The sequence below is a fragment of the Acinonyx jubatus genome, chromosome E2 (assembly GCF_027475565.1).
Source record: "Acinonyx jubatus isolate Ajub_Pintada_27869175 chromosome E2, VMU_Ajub_asm_v1.0, whole genome shotgun sequence".
Lineage (NCBI taxonomy): Eukaryota > Metazoa > Chordata > Mammalia > Carnivora > Felidae > Acinonyx > Acinonyx jubatus.
Window position 1 is genome coordinate 19,825,291 of NC_069396.1, and position 20,201 is coordinate 19,845,491.

At 47.4% G+C, this 20,201-nt stretch overlaps 1 long non-coding RNA gene across 2 annotated transcripts in view; it reads left to right on the forward strand.

The window, feature by feature from the left end:
• The window catches only part of LOC113604322 (uncharacterized), a 732,424-nt gene that overhangs the window by 241,427 nt on the left and 470,796 nt on the right, over nucleotides 1-20,201 (forward strand). The window lies entirely within an intron of this gene.

Below are 20,201 nucleotides of genomic sequence, written 5' to 3' on the forward strand. Positions count from 1 at the left end.
GTGCAGGGTCATGGTGAGGATCAGGGATGCCTGTCGTGTCTCAGGACCCACGCATGGCGGGTGCTTTCCTGTGTGAGCCCACGATATGCACAGGGAATCTGGGAGGTGGATGAGGTGTCTGGAGCTCAGCCAGGGCCCCACGGATAGGAAGTGAGGGGATCTGGGATCAAGGGTGGGAAATTCCCGTCCCTGGGATGCATGTCACCGAGCAGCCCTGCGTGCCCTACCTGACCTTATGCCCATGATGTCTTTCCCTTTAGTTGACAAGGCCATGCTGCACCATGTTGGTTTTGGGAAGGGGTCTTCCCTGCTCTGGTGCTTCCAGTCTCCTCCCGCACACTCCACCTCTTGCTTCCGTTCTCTCTGATCAGTCTTCTTTCTGATTCACCCGTGACCTCCCAGGAGACTCCCAGTCTGCTACCTTAGAATTGCCGAGGGAGAAGATGTCTGCTTGATAAAATGCTAGGGTTTCCATTAGCTTTGAGCTTGAGTCTTGTGTATTGTCTTTGGTGGGTTTTCTTGCCTCTATGCAAATCTCCTCGAGACCCTGGTCATGTGCTCCTGTTCGTGTCTGAGTCCCACTCAGTGCATAGGATGCCGCTGCTTTGGTGACCCGCCCACAGCAGCATGGGGGCCTGGCCTGTGTCCTCAAGGCTGCTGCGTGTTCAGTCACCACATTAATCTTTCTAACTTAGCCGACTCATTTTGTGGCATACACGTGACTAATTTTATCTAGAAAATTCTCACATTGTCAGTTTTTGTATGTTTAGAAGAAGATGACGTTTCCCCCCCTCTCCTCCCCGTGCTGCCTTCCCTGACGTGGTGCCTATCGTCCTGCATACGGGTGGCGGTGACATGGAAGGGAAATACGTGCAAACGGAGGGAGGGACGTGTGAGCGCAGCATTTGGAACTTCACCAAAATACAAGCAACAGTGCCTCACTTTATCAGCGCTGGACAAAGGGGAGGGGAATCTTTACACATAGGAGAAACTCAATGGCCACGGGAAAGGGAGAAAGGAAAACACCCACGCTCTTGGCTCTTCTCCAGGACACACGTGCTCAGAGTCTGTTCCCAAGTTCCTGACCTGGGGGTAACGGATTTTTGGTGGTCTGTGAGTTTTATGGTCTGTGACTGGGTCTTTCCCCAACGTGTCCCGAAATGGAGCAAAAGACTGTATTCAGAGTTAGAAACCCTGAATTTCAGTCCTGGACCATCTAGAGGCTTTTCTAACCTCGGATGGGTCAATTAAGCCCACCGAGACTTGGATGTTCTATCTGAAGAAGGGACTAGACAGTAGTAGACTTTCTGAACTTGGACATTTCCTATGAGACCAAACAGAAGTGGTGAGAAGGTCCACTGCCTGCCTCTCAGGGGCCTTACGGGCTTACCAGGTATGGTGAGCGTGACCACATCCTAAAGTCATGAAGAAGTCCGTGCACACCTGTGTATCTTCACGGCGGTTCTGTGTGTGATGCGCTGTGGCCCCTCCAGCTGGCTGGCCAGTGATGGGGTTGCCGCCGCTTCCTGGGACTTGGACTCTGGCTGGACAGAGGCTGACCTCATTTCCACACTGATGGGCACCGTCCAGGGCAAGTCCATCCCGGGAGATCTGTTTTGGGCCATCCGATCATGTGCTGAGTAAGTCTGGCCTCGGCCGCTGGCTCTCTTTGCCTGGCTGGGCCTGAGCAAGGATACTTCTAAATTCTGCTTCCTCAGGTTTTATCCCATAAGCATATCTTGATCCAAAAGAGAGAAAGGAACCCTCTCTCTTGCCTCCACCCGATGCCTTTGTCCCAGGTTCCTGCCCCCAACCCCAGGAGGGTTCTCCAGCTCCTCTCTAACTTCCAGGGAGCCGAGCTAAAACAAATACTGGATTTTTTTTTCTTTTTAATAACCAGAAGGAAGAAATCTCATACGAAGGGAGTGATAGTTGTCAAAATCCATGCCAAGGGTCAAAATGTGGCTGAGCGTTTTGTTCACAGAACTGTATAATTTGTAGATTTTTTTGTGTGTGTTTGGGGTGGAAGCTGGACCATCTACATACAAACAGTTCATCTAAATGAGCCATTCCAGGAAAATGAGACACGTTAAGCTTTCTCCTTTAATATCCGAAATGGAAAAAAACAATTCTTCCAGCAACCACAAGAATGTTTTATTGCAACAGGGCTACGGCTTCCGATGGTCACGTGCTGACTCGGAGGCTTAGCATGAGAACCTCTGTAACGGCCAGCAGGGCCTGCCATCCTGGGCAGGAAGGAAGGCGTCCCTGTCAGGGTCGGGTCTCTAAGCCAGACTGCTCAGCAGTCCAGAGTAGAAGCTGTGTTCAAACGCAGCTGCAGTGGAGAATTCTGTCTGAGAAGTGGTGCTCAAGAAAGCACTGAGGAGAGGCCCCAGGTGTCAGGTTTCTGTCCTTGTTCTGGCTAGGTGGAATAGGTAAACTGAGGCTCGGGTCATGTGCGTGACTTCCCCCATTTCCTCCGGCTGCTCAGCGGTGGGGCCTTGTGCTCAGGCACTCTGCCTGCTGTCTGCAAGTGCAGGGCCCCCTAAGGGACCTCGGAGAAGTCAGCTAATGTCTGCTGCTCCTTGCTTCCTGGATGTTTCGTCAAGACAAGACCTGCTGGGCCCTTTGAGGACTCAAGGAGACCCCAACTTGGAGTTCAGCCAGGCCTGCACTCCCCAGCCATCCTGGGGGACTGCCTTCAGCTCCCCCAGCCCACCTGAGGCCTCTGGGCCGGACACTTTCTTCTTCTATTTACAGACACGAACAATTTCCCATGCAACTGAGCAACTTAGCTGTGAAAATTTGATAAGACTACTCAGTTGTCAGCTTTTACATGTCTGCTCGATAGAGCTGGGTTTCTGGAAGGTGAGCTGAAGTGTGAGCAGAGCCACTTGATCAGAAAGCTAGCTAGAAGAATGGAGCTAGATTAGAGAGCTCCAGCAGATGCCCCCGGACCTACTTCTCTGCAACCCCCTTTCAGATGGCGCCCTCTCTCAAACTTTGCCAGGGCTGTCCTCTGGATGGTAACAGAGACGCAGGTCCCCGATGCTTGATGTGCAGTGGGGTAGTTGGCTTTGCTCGGGGACAGCTCCCGACTCTTTCCAAGGAGCTTGTTTTCAGGGCAGAAGTGGGTGGGTTTGTGGCCGGCTCTGTGGTCACAGCCCAAGGGCTTGGTACCAAACATCCTCTTCATTGGCAGAGGAGGATGGGGGCTGGTCCTCAGGAGAGCATTTGCAGGGCTTTGTGAGTTACTCATGACTCTTCAGTGGATTTCTGTCTCTTCCTGTGTCTTTGTGGTAATTTTATTTCAATTGGTGTGACGCTGCATCCCAGAGCAGCCATGCTGATTTTAGACCGGGCGTGCTCATTGTATTGAATCGAATCCCCATGGTAACTCTGTGAGAGAGGAAATAGAATCTTTATTCCTATTTCACGGATGTAGATCTGGGACTCAGAGAGGTCAAGCAACTTTCCTGAAGCAGCACAGTTAGAAGCCTCAAGATTCAGATAGATTGTAGTGGATGGGGCTTGCCCAGAGCCCCTCAGATCCCCCTTACGGGGGGGGGGGGAGGGGGGTGGGATTTGCATGTCTGGTGCCCAGCTCCACGTGTTGTGTCTCTAACTGTTGTATCGGTGACTGTCCCAGGAGGTCTTCCCCTGGACTACAGTGGCCTGGAAATCCCACTGCCTCCTGGGCAGCCTGCAGTTGATGGGCAACCAGGGCTGGAGTCTGAAGGGCCAGCTCCCTGCCTGGAGGCAGGACAGACCCTGAGGTGTGATTTGTGCTCCAGAGAACCCTGAACTCATACCTTTGCTTGGCTTCTTCCCTTTCTCTGTTCTTCTTTCTCCTCTGGCTCAGCCGTTTCTTTTCCTTTTCCCTTAATAAATCTCTTGCACATAAATTCCCATCTCCGGGTCTGCTTGTGGGCACCCTGACCTAAGATATGGAGGTGTGTTTGACCCCTGCCTGCCCTTTTCTGGAGCCCGACAGCCTCGTCCCTCATCTCACGCGACTAGCTCAGCTCCCTGCGTGGACTGCCGGCGTGTGAAACGTCCGCTTGGGATTTCTGCGTGGCCCCAGATTCACAGCACAGTAGAACATGTGCCAGAAAGATCTCCTAGGGGTGGGTTCCTTAGCCTCTGCAGGGCACAGTTTCATTGTCTGTAAAATGGGAGCGATAATCATGTTGATAGTAAAGGATTGGTTGAGCAGCCAGTGAATTTGCATATGCAGAAAAGCACTGGGCGCATGGTGAGCGCCATCAGCGTTAGTGATTATTATTGGCATTCAAATATTTATCATCTCATCAGACCTCGGGTTCCTAGTTGAGGTTCAGACACGAGGTCACGGTGCTGGGCGTCCTTGGAACCGAGCTGGGTGTTCAGTGAACATTTTCAACTTTTTTGGTAGGGCGTGTGAAAAAGTCTGCTGTTGAAAAGACCACTTGCCTGACCCTGGCGGAAGACGACGTTAGGATTCTGCCGTCCTGTGTCCTGTCAACGGTTCCCTTCTCCCTCAGTCTCCCTTTCATTTGAGAGACAAGTTTGCCAAGCATTTCACAGACACCCTGGGGGGAAGGGAGAGGAGGGAAAGACAGGGGCCCAGTGTGGCAAACGGGAGGAGGAACAGGTCTGCAGCATTCCCCAGGGGCCCGCATTAAGGGCCTGATTAACTTAAAATATTTCCCAGCTTCTGAAGCTCTTGATTAAAGTCAATTGGGGGGAAAGAAGATAAGCTCTTACAAGGGCTAATTGAGGCTTACAAAACTTGAATATGCCTAAATCTCCAGTTGTGGGGTCTGCGGTGGTGGTGGTGGGGGCGAACATTTAACATTCTGGTGGCGGTCCTTGGGGTCCCCTGACCCACATCCCCGGTCCCACGCTTCCTCTTTGCGGCTGCCTGGCTGCGCAGACTTTCATTCCATCCATCTTCTCTTTTCTTCCCCTTGTGAGGGCTCAGATGATTTTCCCTTTTGAAGGCATAGAAATAGATGGCTTTGGATTCAGAACACAGCCTCTGTTGCCGGCTTCCACCCCCTCATGCCTGGAAAAATCAAAGTGGGGCTTTAGTGATGCTGTCCCCTGGCATCCTCTTGATGTGTTAATGGGTCACGCTTGCTGCCCTGCCGTCCCTGCTGCCAGGGACACTATTATATGGGCAGATCTTTCTCCCTTTCCCCTCAGATCGGGGAGGGGGGGCACAGAGCCAGGCAGGGAGCAATTGGTTTTCCTTTCATGAACGCTGCTGAGCCAACTTTTGATCTTTGACAGGGAATTTCCTGCAAAGATGCATACAGGGTGGGGCTCTAATCCTGGCTGCCCAGCTTAGCACAGCGAGGGCTGGGGTGGGAGGTGCATTTTATTGCCACTGGATGCTGTATTAGTTTTCTGTGGCTTGAAATGACACCCATTTATTAGCTCATGGTGTGGAGGTTAAAAGTTTGGCCCAGTGTGGCTGGCTCTCTACTCAGGGTTCTACAAGGCTTATTTCAAGGTGATGGCTGGGTGGAGCCCAGGATCTCTGGGGAGAAAGCTGCTGGCAAGTGCAAATAGGGTATTGGCAGAACTCGGTTCCTTGTGGGTGGGGATTGGGGTCCTGTTTCCATGCTGGCCATCACTCGAGGGCCCTCTCAGAACAACTTCAGGCTGTTGGCATTTCTTCTCATGTGCCCACCTCCTCCTTCGAACCAGCAAAGGCACATCAAATCCCGCTTTGTGCTTTGAACCGATTTGACTTCTTCTTGTGTCACCAGCCAGAGAAAACTCCCTGCCTTTAAATGCTCAGCTATTTGGGTCAGGCTCACTTGGATAATCTCTGTTTTGTAAGGTCAATTGACTTGAGACTTTAATTACAGCTGCCAAATGCTTCACAAAAAGAAGTTTCTAGGTTAGTGTTTAAATAACTAAGGGAATGGGATTTTGGGGGGGCTGGGCTGGAGATCCTGCCTATGATTGTCATGTGGTTACGGCCAGAGGACCCCAGATAGTCATGAAGAGCCTCCCTCATCCCTGTAAGGTCCCCACGGGAGGGAGGAAGGCTCCCAGGGAAGCCTGGCGAATGGGAACAAAACTACCAGCTTCTTATTCTCAGCAGGGCCTCTGTGGTCACCCCCCAGGGAGACCTCTGGGGACCAGGTGATGTGGCTTTGAGATCATGGGCTACAGAATCTATCCTAAGCCTCGTAGCCACTGCCATCCCCTTTCTCTCTTCCGTGGGTTTTGTAGCACCAAGCAAGAGCTTTCAACAGCACACAGAGAAAATTGTGGCTATTTCTTTCTTTTTTTAAAAAAAAATTTTTTTTTTTAACATTTATTTATTTTTGAGACAGAGAGAGACAGAGCATGAACGGGGGAGGGGCAGAGAGAGAGGGAGACAGAATTGGAAGCAGGCTCCAGGCTCTGAGCCATCAGCCCAGAGCCCGACGCGGGGCTCGAACTCACGGACCGTGAGATCATGACCTGAGCTGAAGTCGGATGCTTAACCGACTGAGCCACCCAGGTGCCCCAAATTGTGGCTATTTCTAATAAAACTCAGTGTCAAAAGATAGTATTTTATATTTATTACATTTACCTATTAAATGAATACTTGGTGACTTCTCATCCCAAGTGGATCTTGCAAGCAATTCTCGCTGGTGTCTTCCAAGGTCCTTCAGAAATACGTCTGAAGTGGTAGAGTGGGCAAAGTGGTGCATCCGGACCGGGAGCCCCAGCTGGTGGCCATTGTCTGAGGCATCTGGGGGTGGTCCCCACAGGGGCAGCGTGCAGCTTGCTGTGGGAGGCCCAAGTGTGTCCTGCCTTTCTAATCTGAATATATTCATCAGTTTAAAGGAAGGGAGGTAGATCTGGGGTCTCTCCTCTGCAGGATTCTTGAGGCAGAGGGCCAGGGTCCCAGCGACCCCAAGAACTGGACATCCAACTCACTACACAGGGCTTCTGCATTTGAGGCCTCAGAGCACCTTTCTGCTCACTCCGTTCTCTCGGCCATGCCCCCAGCACTTCCCCCGGCTGCTGTCTGGGGCCTGATGGAGGGGCTCCTGTCCTGGTAAACGTGGCCCCCAATCACAGATCACAGTGTAGTAGGAGGCGGGGGATCCAGCAGAGGCCTGGAGTAGTGCATTTCGGGAACTGTAGTTTTCACCGAGCTCCTGTGGTTCGGGGAGGTGAGCAGTCAGGATACAGGCGTTCCTTCTCAGCTCTTCCATTTCCGCCCAGGTAGCGTGCCCTCAGCATGGAATTAATTCTCGTGTGAGCATATCAGCCAACATGTACGGGCTTCTTGCTCTTCATCTGAGGCTGCTTCTTATTCTGGTTCAGAAGTAGAGCATTTTAAAAAAGGGAGAAGAACAAGGGGATTCTTACCTTGGGGTGGTGGGAATGCATTATGAAACTAGTGATTGAAGAGTTGGGCCCTGGTGTAAGAAACAGCTGGCAGATCACTGCAGTAGAATAGATAGTCCTATGTAAACCAGAACCGGGTACAGACTGAGGCCATAGAATGAAGACGATAAGAGCTCACAGTTCAACACATTCAATTGGCTATTTGGAAGGAAAATCAAGTTAGATAGCTCCTTGTCTTTTACCAAGTCCCCCAAATATTAAAGAAATTCAACCCTCCCCCCATTCAATATATTCTATACAATTAAAAAGCCAACGACAAACTAAGTAAACTTACCATACCTTTGGCAGACAAAATCTTTTATTATAAAAAAATGTCTTCCATGTCAGAGGAAAAGCTAGCAAAGGATGTGACCCCACAGGTCAAGTCAGAGAAACCATCTTTAAGAAATAACCAGGAGAGGGGCGCCTGGGACACTTAGTCTAAGTGTCCGACTTTGGCACAGGTTCATGATCTTGTGGCTCATGAGTTCGAACCCCGCGTCGGGCTCTGTGCTGACAGCTCGGACCCTGGAGCCTGCTTCGGATTCTGTGTCTCCCCCTCTCTCTGCCCCTCCCCCGCTCACACTCTGTTTCTCTCTCAAAAATAAACATTAAAAAAGAAAAGAAACAACGAGAACAAATACCTCTTTAAAAGTGTGTTTGTTCATTGTAGTGTGTTTGTTCATTTAGTGCCACTTAGAAGAAAATGTTACAAAAAAGAAAGAAAGAAAGAAAGAAAGAAAGAAAGAAAGAAAGAAAGAAAGATTCCTGAAATGTTTAACATTTGAAGATAGGTTGAATGAATTGTAGTACGTTTATGTGATATAATGTTGGCAGTTATCATTGTACTTTAGAGAATTCCTACTATCATGGGATGACATGTGAAGCTTCATTTGTAAACAATGTAACACTAAATATGCTGCAGAGTAATGGCCAGCACACGTGTCAACGTGTGCCAGGCACATACAACAGACTGTTACAGTGGATTCTATGTGAGATGCAATTATATGGGATTTTTATTTGCCTCTGTATTTTCTTTCGTGTTTCTGTTTTCCAAATTTCTTTAATGAGTTTTTTGGCAAGCAAATTATAGAAGTTATTTTAATTAATCAATAGCTGTTAAATTGGTATATAAAAAGCTGAAAACACTATGGGAACAAGTAGATATACATTATGTTTATTAGAAAATTGCAATATTGGAAAGATGTAACTTCTCTTTGATATAATTAATAAGTTAATCCACAAGCCTAATGAATCTCAATTAAGACACTAAGAGGGTTGCGTTTTCACAATTTGACAAAAGGATTCAAAAGTCACCTAGGAAAGAAGAAGTGTGCAAAAATAGGGAAATTCTGTAAAAAAAATACAAGGAATATTCAATAAAAAGTAATACAGGGAGACTGATACCAGCGGATCTTAAAATGTATCATGAAGCTACAAAATTCAAAATGTTTGGTTTCAGGAAACAAATGAACAGAATGAAGTGCCCTCCACCCCAAATACCCAAGGGAGTTTTAGTATATGTTAAAAGAAGCATTTTAATTTAAATTTTAGGGAAGGGAGAGTGGATCATTTAATAAATGAGACAACTGACTGGTCATTTTGAAAAAAAAAAAAAAGTTACAAAGCGATGTTCCTGTTTCCTTGTTTCCTTCACTAAAAAAGCTTCTAGATGGATCAGAGGGTAGTCTTTCAAGACACTGAAGTGAGATGGTGCCGCTCCCTGGTTTAGAGCCGGACAGTGGCTGCCCTTCTCAGGAAGAGCGCCCCATGCTGTACCGCGGATGCCCTGCAGGGGGGGCCCGCCCACTTCTAGGACGCGCCCCACCGGCAAGGCCCTGCCCACTTCTCTCAGGAGGCCCTGATCGAATCTCCGAATCTCCGTGCTGGGGGCTCAGAAGCTCCTTCCTGCTCAGAGACCGCACCTGCTGTCCTCCTGCCTGCACACTCTTCTCCGGCTTCCACCTTTCTCACGAGACACCCCTCCCCCCACCTCCATCCTCTTTACATAATCCTGCTTTTTTTTTCCTGCTTAGCTCTTGCCATCTTCTAACATCATTTATTCATCTGAGTTTTGGGATGGGCCCATCAGTCCCACACTGGGATTTGAGCTCTTGGAAGAGTTGCTGTCTTGTCGTCTTGTTCTCTTCTTGTTCACTGTACCTACAGACAGGGCCCGGAACAGAGGAGGTCCTGGATATATATGAGTCTCAATGAACGACTTTAACCTTGAAAATGAAACAATGGTTAAGTACCTTTCCAAGCTGCCCAGAAAAATGAAAACCTGTTCAAGAAGGGAATGATAAATCTGAGTACACATTAATTCATGCATTAAATAAATATCTGGTGAGGACCCACAGTGTTTCAGGCACTGATGGAGACGCTGGGCATGCAATGGTGAATAAGACAGACAAGGTCCTGCCTTCATGGAGCTTGTATTCTGGATGGGGAGAACAGACAGAAGCTGATAAATACGTACTGATACATTGTGCTAGATATAACCGCAGAGGCAGACAAGAAGCTGAGATCTAGAATAGCAGAGGAAGGGCCCCCCTTCAGTCAGGGGTCACAGAAGTCTTTCTGAGCATGTGACGTTTAAACTGTGGCCTTGGAGAATGGGAATGACTTCGTCAGCTAGCTAGCTGGAGACAGGAGGAAAGAACATCCCAGACAGCAAGAAAGCTTATGGGAAGGAGCTCAGGTGTGCGTGGAGTGAGGGGGAGGGTGTGGTGTGAGGCAGGAGCAGCAGGCAGCTTCCAGATGGGCAATGGTGCCTTAGGTCACCACAAACTGTGGATGTGTTCTAAGGACGATGGAAAACACCAAGAGGGTTTCAAGCAAGGAAGCGACGTGCTCACCTCAGTTTTTTAAAAGGTCACAGCTGCGGCAAGAGTAGAAATGGGAGGATCAGTTAGAAGGTTATTTTATAGATTAAAAAAAAATCCATAGCACAACACAACCAAGGGATAAAATGAAAAGTGAATCAGAACAACAACAAAAAAAGTTTGCGGCATTCCACCCAAGATGGCTTTTCTGAATTTATAATAGGGTTGTGAGATTGATATGGAATTTTAAAAAGTTTAAAATATGGGTAGGGGCTCTAAACAGTCAGTTAATGAGGGAACTTCTGGTTCATCTCAGTCTCTATCTCCATCCAGCAAATGTGCACGATCTCATCTTCTTCTTCGTTTTAAGGTTTATTAATTTATTTTGAGAGAGAGACAGAGACAGAGAACGAGAGGGGTGGAGGTGGGGGAGACAGAGGATATGAAGCCGGCTCTTTGCTGACAGCAGAGAGCCCGATATGGGGTTTGAATCCATGAACCGCGAGATCATGACCTGAGCCAAAGTCGGACACTTGACCCACTGAGCCACCTGGGCGTCCCTCCCCCCATCTTCTTCTAAAGAAAACAATCACGCAATAAATTGCCAATGAGCATGTGAGAAGACATCAACCATCAGTCATAATAAATGAGATACAAGTCAAAATAGTAACAAGATCCCATTTTTCCCTTTTCTGATTGGCAAATACTAAAAAAGTTTTCTCTTTTCCAGGGTTGACTAGAGCCTGGGACAAAGGGCCACTGGGATATAAGTGAATGAGAGGAAGGCATGTGGGGGGCTCCCAGGGGGACCTCCAGCCACATCGTTAAAGCCTTCCGATGCACGTGGCACCTGATCCAGCAATTTCAGGTCTAAGAGCACGTCCTGGGGCGGTTTTCCCGGCCATGCTGTTAACGGCTTGAATGAGGTACTCCTGGCCATTCTGTTGTAACAGGAGAGAATCCCCAACAGGACCACAAATGACCATCAACAGAGGTCTGGTTAAATAATTTCTGGTGTATCCGTTAATGGAACTCTTTCCACCCAAAAAAAGAATGAATTGAATCTACACATACTGCTGTGTGACCCTGTCTGAGGTGTATGTTACATGAAGATGAAAAAGCAAGGTGCGGGACAATGGAAAACACATATACACACACACCTCCCCCCCCCCCCCCCCCCCGCAACTTAGATGCAGAAATAGACATCTGCAAGGGTCTATAAGAAACTGTTATATTAACAGAGGTTGCTTTGGGGGATCTTTTAGTTTTCATTTTATACTCTCTGTGGTGTTTGAATTTTTAAAATATACTTTATTAAGTAGAACAAAATTTGTTAAATGTTACTAAATTTAACAAAAATGTTACAAACAGGAAACAAGTTAGCTGTCACCGGTCCAGGCACAATAAACAAGGATATCCCCGAATAATGAATAGTAAACATGATTAATCACCCTGCGTCTGTAGGACTGTGTACCACTTACTAAGCTGACGTCTTCAGACAGGAGCTCATGTAATTGTCGGGGTGGTCACAATGACCCAGTGTCGGGGGGAACTCAAGAGTGTAGGTCAGGTTTTCTGATTCCCTGTCCAGGGCTTTTCTGTACTCTGTTCTGATAGAGATGGAGGGCATCCATTGGAAAGGCAGTGTTCTGTTTCCCAACAATGCCAATATGGGCAAAAGTTATGGCTTGCTGATCTATCTCAGTGGACCCTAGCGTCTGCAGTATGACCTTGGGCAAGTCGCTTCCAATCTGTGGATAATCTCTAATGCCTCACCAAGCTCTATATATCTTTGATTTATGCCAAATGCCTTGCTGAGGTAATTGAATTTTCAGGGTGGTATGTCATAACTCATTCCTAACAGTTTGAAACATAAGTTCATGGACAACATTTAAAGAATTGGGGTCTTGAGCAACTCTGTAAATCACCTGTTCTACAAAGCACATTTGTTGTACCCTTGGAATGGCTGTTCAGAGGGAGGTGCATGGGCATGAGCCCGGCTTTGCGGTTTCTAGCTCAGGCTATGCACGCTAATGTGGGAGGTCTCCCACTTCCCAGCCCCTGAAGGCCACGTGGTCCCCTGGCCTCCAGCACCCTCTTAGCACTGCTCTCATGTACTGGGATTACTCCATCTTCTCTGGGCAGTGTTCCTCAGCATGTATCCTTTGAGCCCAGTGAGGAATCTGGAACATCATGTGCACTTGACCAGTGCCCGTGGAACTTCATGGCCAACTGGCTCGTCTTTTCCTGCTGTTGAAGACGTTTTTTTCTTTGAGTTGTAGCTTTTGGAGTTGAAGACTTCTGGAATTTTAGAAGCATAGGACTGTGTAATTCAGGGAAATGCTGAAGCTTTAGAAATTGAGTGGAGGCAGTGTGTGGGTTAGATACAGGAGCTGGAGAGACAGACTGCCTGGCTTTGAATCCTGTTTGTATCCTGGTTCTCCAGGTCAGTACGGCATGGGCTATCGGACCCACTCAGGGGCCAACAGTGTTCAGTGTGTTCCCTCCCCACTTCCAGTAACTGCATCTCTCGGCCCAACAGATTCCCCCCAGAGGTTGGGAAAGCTGCTGTGGGGTGTAGGGAAGGACGGAAGTGCCATGAGACGAATACTTCCCTTCCCCTGTCTGGCAGCCTTCAACCAACAACTCTTGGAATTAATGTTATGTTGAACCAATGACATTGCCATTTCTACAGGTCAAAAATGATTGAATGGTGTCAATTTCATACAGTTCAATCGAATCTAGTCTCTCAGGTGGGCTCATTTGCCAGGGACGGTCTGCCCACTTCCCAGAGTTTTCCTGTCAGATTGATCCAGTCACCACTGTGGAGCTGGCTTAACCGCACACCCTTTATTGCCGCCGGCCCATTTCCTGTGTCACTTCCCCACTGTCTGACTAGTATTTCCTAGGATCACCTCCCAAGCCAACTATGTGCCCTTCAACTTTTGTCTCAGGATCTGCCCCTGGGGCAACCGCAACCTGATCCACTCAGGGGTTCCCATTTTGTAGGATGGCCTCGTTGTCGTGGTCAAGTGAGATAATACGCATGAAGCACCGAGCACACAGCAAGTGCAAATCGATATCAGCCGTTACTGCTTTCAAGTCCAACGCACTCCTTTTAGAGACATGGTAACCGGAGCCCAGAGTGGAGAGGGGGCTTTCTCAGTGCCACTTCATGGCTTAGCGTGGGCTTCTCATTTTTGGCGAAGTCCGGGGAAGGTGATGCCAAAGGCAGGCAGAGCACGATCTGGCTCCTTCCTCACTTACCTCAAGTGGTTTCATGATAGGATGTGGTGGGAAAAATAGTCAGGACTTGCCTTTGTACACACATGCGGGAATGCATCCAGGTGTTCATGTGCTTGTGCACAGATCTTGACTATCCTATGGGGGCATTGCATACACAAGAGTGGGGGTACTGGCCAGAGAGAAGACTGGGCAGGGAGTCAGGGGTATGGGCCTCGATGCCACATTTCCTGCCAAGATTCTGTTCAGACTGGGCAGCTTTGTCCAAATGGCAGGATTCTTGGGTGGAATCCTCATCAAAATGTCAGCTCCAAACAGACCCAGGGATGAGACAGATGAGCATTTTGGACCGATCTCTGATTGAGCTGAACGTTGGATTCAAGTCTGTAATGGAAAGACATCTCATTGTTCAACAGTCTGGGGTTCTGGATCTAGATGTGAGGTTCTCCTGAGGGTCCAAACTGGTGCCTTCTGTCTCTACCCTCCCACCCGGTTATGGTGTAGGTGGGCCAGGTGGGAGAAAGGACATGGTGACAAAGGGTGACCTCCTGAGAAAGTCCTCGTAAAGGAGTCTGCCTTGCTCTGTTGGACAGCATCTGGGACCAATGCCGAGAGACTTGGATTCTGGCCCTGGCTGTGCCACTAAGTTGATGGCAAATCCTAAATACATGAATCCAACTTTCTCCTCTGTCAGGTGGGAATTCTAATTCCTTAATAATTGCCCCTGAGACAGTCCTGCAACCATCTTTCAGGAAAGATGGCTCAGGAGGATAGGAACCAAATTTATCCTCTCAGTCCCTCTCCCACCTCCTCCTCTTTGCTAGGCAAGAGCCAGAGCCAGAATTCATATTCGAGGGAGTTTTACAAGCTTGGATCTGATCTGGGCCAGAAGAGGCAATGTTTCCCAAAGTTTGTTCTGGAGAGCAGTATTTTTTTGTGAGCTATTATTAAGTATTTAATCATTAAACGGGTTTTGTGGTGATTAGGTTAGCCTGCCAGTTAACAAAAGAAATGTTGACTCACTTTCAGCTCAATTAGATTGAAACGAATGTCGTTTATCACACGAAAGCCCAGAGCTAGGCACGTGCATGCAGAAGGGAGTGCTGCTCGGCCCAGAGGGGCTCAGCATCGGTTGCAGAGACAGACTGGCGAGCTCATTATTACCGTCTGTGTGCTAAGGGTAAGAGCAAAGGTGGGTACAGGGCATGGGGCTGGCCTGGGGAAGAAGTGATTAAATCGGAATGGGAGTGGGGGCAGAAGGTCTCACCCATGTCAGTTGTTTTCAGGTTAGATAAATTTGCCTGGTGGCAAGATGACCCACAAGAGTCTTGTAGCAAGCACAGTACCATATATAAGACACAAAGACTTGGAGCAGCACGGGGCATTTGGGGAGTTCTGAGACATTTGACAAGTTTAAATGGATAGTTCCTGAGAGCAGAGGTATATCACCTGCTATGGCTCCACAGCCACATCCTCTCCATATATTATTATGAAAAATAGAAACTCAGTGTGTGGTTCCACTGACCCTTTGGAAACACCATAATCAAACCCAGACAGCTGCTCAGGTTGTCTGAATCACCAAGGAGAAGAAGCTACAGAAATGTGGCAGCTGGGAGACAGCCGGGCTGATAGAGGTGACAGGCACAGGAGACGCTGACAGCGATGGGAACCCTCCACCTTGGTTCTGTGATGCTGGCGGGGCTGGATTCACAAAGTGTCACCTCCGGAGTGGTGCCTCACAAACTTGAACGTGCTTTCACATCACCAGAGGGATCTTGTTGAGGCCTGGGCATTTGCATTTCTTCTTCTTTTTTTAATATTTATTTATGTTTGAGAGAGAGAGATAGAGCACAATCAGGGGAGGGGCAGAGAGAGAGGGAGACACAGAATCTGAAGCAGGCTCCAGGCTCTGAACTGTCAGCACAGAGCCCGACTTGGGGCTCGAACCCATGAACTGTGAGATCATGACCTGAGCCGAGGTCAGATGCTTAACCGACCGAGCCACTCAGGTGTCCTGCTTCTGCATTTCTAATAAGTTCCCAGGTACTGTCCGTGCTTCCGGTCCTCAGACCTCACTTTATGCAACAAATCTCCAGAATAAGAGTTGGCAAACTATGGTCTGCTACTTATTTTCTAAGTAAAGTTTTTTTGGAACACAGCCATGCCCATTTGTTTATATATTGTCTCTGGTGCTCTCAAGCTAAAAGAGCGCAGTTGAGTAGTTGTGACAGAGACCACCATATGACCTGAAAAGCCTTAAAAATTTACTATCTGGTTCTTTACAGAAGAATTTTGCTTATGTCTGCTCTAGAGCAGTGGTTCTTGAACCTGACTATAAACATTCCGATGGCCAAGAGACACCAAACTGATTACATAGTGATCTCTGGAGGTGGATTTAAGGCATCCATAATTTTTAAGATTTGCAGGTGATCCCAGCATGCAGCTAAGATTAAGAAGCACTGCTCGTGAGGCTGCCATGGCTGATTCACGTTATGCCTGCAATTCAGGAACATGTCACTAGGAAGCGCTAGTGAGGAGATGCACAAGAGGCAGAACAATTGGGGATGGCTCTCTGGAGAGCTCCCACTGGCTCTAGCTACAGAGATCTCCTAGCATAATTAGAACTTGCATTAAAACTGAGAAATCACTCTTAGTTGGTCAGCTCATGTAAACCACTTTCCCTATTCAGCTAAGGCAAACTTATGGGTGGGCTTGTAGGCTTAAGAATTGAAAACAAGACTAACCGCTTTAGGCCTTTTACAAATGGCTCTTTAATGGAAATTGCTTTTTGACTGGACCTTATCTTTTCTAGTCTTGGCTGTTCTGATCTGAATTTTGCCCTTGGACTCTTTGTCAGGATTTCCCTTTCATGTGTGGTATACTCTGGCTCAGATTAAATCAATGTTAAGTATGGGGCGCCTGGGTGGCTTAGATGGTTAAGCGTCCGGCTCTTGATTTTGGCTCAGGTCATGATCTCACGGTCTGTGAGTTCAAGCCCCGCATCGGGCTCCGTGCTGACAGTGCAGAGCCTGTTTGGGATTCTCTGTCTCTCCCTTTCTCTCTGTCCCTCACCTGCTTGTGCTCTCTCTCTCTCTCTCTCTCAAAATAAATAAATAAACTTAAAAAAAATTAAACCATTTGTAAGTACAACAAGCATCTGTGTGGCTTTCAACAGCTTATAAAGGACTTCCACATCTATTATAGCATTAGAGTCCTTACAAAACCCTGTATATGGAATTTATTTCCGTTTCATAGGTAAGAAAACTGAGGTTCACAGAGTGGAAGTGACATTTTCTAGAACTAGCTAGTGGTGGACGTGGGATTCTCACCCAAATCTTCTGTCCAGGACATGAACGATGGCAATGGGAACTTCCTCCCAATTTTAGGAAAAGCTTTTTTGCCAACATCACAAAGTTGTCTCTGCTGGCTCCCCATTCTGCCACGCTGCTGCTTGGCCTCTCCTGCCTACTTCCTGTGTCTCTTTCCAACTCCTTTCAAATGAATAAAAGATTTTACAGCTTCTTTATAAATACTCTGCAGGTTTCAGTCCAGCCTTTTTGTAGATTCAAACAAAATCCCTAAAGGGGCTTGGTTCCCTCTTCTTTTTCTTTCTGTTCGATATATTTGAGCTGTTTTAAACTTAACACATCAGAACAGTTTTTAAACGCAAGTACCCAGTAATTGACTCACACATGTGAGTTTGAGCATTGCCACTTGGGCTATCACTTGAGACCACTGCAGGTCACAGGGAAGACAGATAACCTCCAACTTGAATTCAATTTCATTTCCTCTGCCCCTGGTGCAACTTTTTTTTTTTTTTTTTTTTTTTTTTTACCCGTCAGCCTCACGCTCATTGGGAACAAAGAGAATTAGCCTCCTTGAATCTGACCTGGGTGGGCTGTAGCATTTGGGAGGTACTGAGAGATGGATGGTGGCCACTTTGGACTGGTCCTTTGCCCTGGGACATGGCCGTTGATTGGATTCCAGCAACCCAATTGGTTTTCTGTCTTAAAACCCTTACCTTTCACTTTGGGGAATGAAGTGTCCAAACCACAAAGGCGACAGGACAGGAGAAGTCCAAATGCTTGTAGTTGAATTTGTGCTTCATCCCCTACCTCGTTCTATCAGGGAATCAATTTCTGATGTGCTCCTCTGAACAGGGAAAATGCTTAACAAAGCAATCTGTGATTAAATGTGCAATGGGAAATGTCAATTTTAGAATGGACAATAAATACAAGTGTAGAATATTCGATGTTTATCAACCTCTGGAGATTTACTGCACTCAAGTGGGTTGATCAACAGGGAGGATGGGGGTTCTGACAATGTGTCCTGAGTTTCCTGGGACAGAGTTAATTTTGTGTCATGTTAGTCTTTTTAATAAAGGTGGTTCACTAAATGTACAATGAAACTTGACTTTTTAAAATATGTTTTTGTCTTTATAGATTAATGTACCCCAAATCATGAAGAAACAAAATATTTGTTGGAGATGGGTTGGGGAAAAATTTGGGTAATTCTAGAGCTCTAAGACAATGTGCTGAAACCAAGATCAGTCAATGGTCACATTAAATCAGGGGGCTTGGTAACACATCATGGATGCCATACTTGAACTGGCTTAGGCCAAAAATACTGTTTTTTGGAAGGTGTTCTTTGGAAGGCAAATTAAGATAGCTCATAGAATCAAGAACAAGATGAAGAATCAGACTACACAAAGCCAGGACAAGTCCATGGAGCCCAGGAATGGGCAGTAGGTCTTCAGACGCCCCAAGGACTATCCCTCTATATCTCATCTTTGTTTTTAGCCTAGTTCTCTCCCTGTAAATTCCCTCCATACCTGCAGGGTCACCTGTAGATTCCAGATGCATATCTCAACAGTTTCAGTAGTGAGAAGAAAAGGGGATCTTCTGTCAGCATCAGTTTACTTTTCCTGGGGACAGGACTCTGATTGGTCAGACTTGGATCACATGCTCAAGCTCTGGACCAATCACTGTCTAGAGAGGTAGGGTTGGGAAGACAACAGTTTCCACTCAGAACACAGAGCTAAGCTGTAGGCAGGGGAGTGGCTTCCAAAAGAAGTGTGACTAACACAGTTTTGGCCTTGGGGACAGTGGTTGAGAGGCAGCCTCTCCCAGTTTCTGTTTCTACATGTATGACTTAGAAGAAAACACAGAAAATTATAGGGGCCATTTATTAAAGACACACACACACACACACACACACACACACACACACACACATTACAGGTCTTTAAACAGATTGTCCCACTTAGTTCAAGCCACTGAGACAGGTATAGTGTTGATATGCTCATTTCACTTATGAGACCCAAAGGTCTAGAGAGGTTAAATAACTTGCCCAGAGTCATGGCACTGATGCATGCTGGGTCTGACCTTAAAGCCAGTGTTCTTAACCATTGGGCTATTTTGTCCCTGTATACACTCCACATTGCAATCCTTCCAAAACACGTTTGCCCATGACATTCCCTTGGTTAAACAGTCATCTCCTGCCTTTGCTTTCAGGGTGAAGTTCAAATTCCTTGTCCTCCTGGCCAAAAGCCCTCCCTCCATCTGTCTATGATCCTGTATTTCTCCCCAAGAAGACTAGCACTGATGTAGCACTCAGCGATTGAATCCTTGATGCTAGATCCTTCCTCTCACCTATCGTGTGTACAGCTCACCATCCAATGCTGCCCCATTGTGGAGAGCCATCGAAATTCAGTCTTTCCACCCCCTCTGGGCCCCATTGCAACAAGTCTAGGGGAAAGTAACCCCAGAACTCTTCAAAGTCTCCAATCCCCTGGTTAGCGTCAAAGAAAAAAAGTTAATTGGTGCATAGCATTTAGATTCCAAAAATATCCTTAAAACCTTTTTGTCATTAAGATTTTAAAAATCAACAGGTCTTGAGCAAAACTCCCTTCTGTTCTCTTCCCACCCTTCCTTGCCCTGCCCTTCCTTTCCCGCTAACTACCACCATCAACTGAGTGTTGAAGGTTTGTTCTTATTTTAAGAGAACCTCTGGTGAGCTTGGATGGTCTCTCATTCCAGAGGACAGGCGAGCCCACCACAGATCTGCCTTTTATCAAATGGCCCAAGTGTATTCCAGAGTTGTCACAGCAGAGTCCTAGAAAGTGACACGTCTCCCAAGTGGCTCCTTATGCATACATTGCCCCCCGTCAGTCTGTCTCATAGGTGTGAGACTTGTTTGGCCCATGAAGTGAGATTGTTGGCCAGGCCACTGAGAGGGTCTGGACACCATGTATGCTTGATGGGCATTAGTTTTCCTGGTTGTCACTGAGCAGGATGAGACCCACCCATGAGCCAAATCAAGGGATAGGCTGCGGAAGGGGCTGCGTGGGAGGCCTGGAGAAGAGAGGGTATCTGTGGGTCAGACAGAGAGAGGGGAAGCAAATCTGAAGGATGGGTCAGAGCAGCACATTTGGAAGTAGACATGACGAGGCAGCTGTCAAGAGCTACCTGAGGTGGCCCAGATCCTGGTTTCAGAAAGAGCACTGTAGTGGGAGTCAGTGGGCCTGAGTACCTTCTGGGCTCTGTCATTGACTCAGTGTGAGGCTGTAGGCAGATCATATCCATTTGGTGACCTACAGTTTTCTCCTCTCTCAAATAAGAGGATTGATTGACCTCAATATTTCCCAAATTTAAAATACTTTCATATGATTGTCACCCGGAGTGAGAAAGACAGACACTTGAACAGTAATGGCAGCCCTGTGTGATGTCTACTTTAAGGCTCGATGATCATCTG